Genomic DNA, 1,659 nt, shown 5'->3' on the forward strand with positions numbered 1-1,659 from the left:
TTTATACCAAGTATTAGGACCCTTAACTTTGTCATTATTTTTTCTTTGATGATCTTTATTGGTTTGGGTTTTTAATTTAGATTCTTTATCTTGAGTTTGGTTTTTAATATGGTGTGAGATATGGGTCTTATTTCATTTTTCTGCAAATGGATATCCAGTTTTGTCAATACCATTTATTAAAGTGACTATCTCTGCCCCATTTAATGAGTTACAGCTATCCATAATTTTTTTTTTTTTGGCAATGATTATTGAACAAAGGACTAATCTTTAAAATTTATAGAAAACTTCAACACCTCAACAGCAAAACCACAAACAATCCATTTAAAAAATGGATAGAGGACATGAATAGCCACTTCACCAAAGATGACAATCAGGTGGTCAAAAAAACACATCATGAAATGCTCTAGATTATTAGCCATTGTTGTTGTTGTTAGGTGCCATCGCGTCAGCACCAACTCATGGTGACCTTATGCACAGCAGAACGAAACAATGTCCTATCCTGGGCCAACCTCACTACTGTTGCCACACTTGAGTCCATCGATGCTGCCACCTGGCCAATCTATTTCATTGGGGGTCTTCCTCTTTTTCTCTGACCCTTACAGAGATATAAATCAACACAACAATGAGATATCAGCCCACCCAAACAATAAAATGGTTTATTAAAAACAGAAAACAACTATGGCTGGTGAGGGTGTGGAAAGACTAGAACCCTGATACCTTGCTGGTAGAATTGTAAAACAATGAAACCACTGTGGAAAGCGGAATACTGGTGTTGTGCTGTAGGAAAAGCATTTGACTGCTAACCATAAGGTTGGTGGTTCAAACTCAGCAGCCATTCCTTGAAAACCCTTTAGAGGGTCACTCTGAGTCAGAACTGACTCGATGATGCTTAAGAACAACCACAACTGGAAAATACTATGGTGTTTCCTTAATAAGTTGGAAGTACAAATAACAAAAATCCAGGACTTCTACTAATAGGTATATATCTTAGAGAAATAAGAGCCATGACGTGAATAGAAATATTTGAGTGATGTTTCATTGTAGCAATTGCAATCAATTACATATAACAAAATGTGTATAAATTGTTGAGTGGAAAACTGATTTGTTCTGTAAAACTTCACACATTTCACAATAAAAGGTTAAGAAAAAGATAAATATTCTGAAGCTATGGTTGTTGTTGTTATGTGCCATCAAGTCGGTACTGACTCATAGAAACCTTAACAACATATGTGTATCTATCTATTGTTGTTGTTGTTAGGTGCCATCGCGTCAGCACCAACTCATGGTGACCTTATGCACAGCAGAACGAAACAATGTCCTATCCTGGGCCAACCTCACTGCTGTTGCCACACTTGAGTCCATCGATGCTGCCACCTGGCCAATCTATTTCATTGGGGGTCTTCTTCTTTTTCTCTGACCCTTACAGAGATATAAATCAACACAACAATGAGATATCAGCCCACCCAAACAATAAAATGGTTTATTAAAAACAGAAAACAACTATGGCTGGTGAGGGTGTGGAAAGACTAGAACCCTGATACCTTGCTGGTAGAATTGTAAAACAATGAAACCACTGTGGAAAGCGGAATACTGGTGTTGTGCTGTAGGAAAAGCATTTGACTGCTAACCATAAGGTTGGTGGTTCAAACTCAGCAGCCA

Source organism: Chrysochloris asiatica, unplaced genomic scaffold (genome assembly GCF_000296735.1).
Source record: "Chrysochloris asiatica unplaced genomic scaffold, ChrAsi1.0 scaffold00036, whole genome shotgun sequence".
Lineage (NCBI taxonomy): Eukaryota > Metazoa > Chordata > Mammalia > Afrosoricida > Chrysochloridae > Chrysochloris > Chrysochloris asiatica.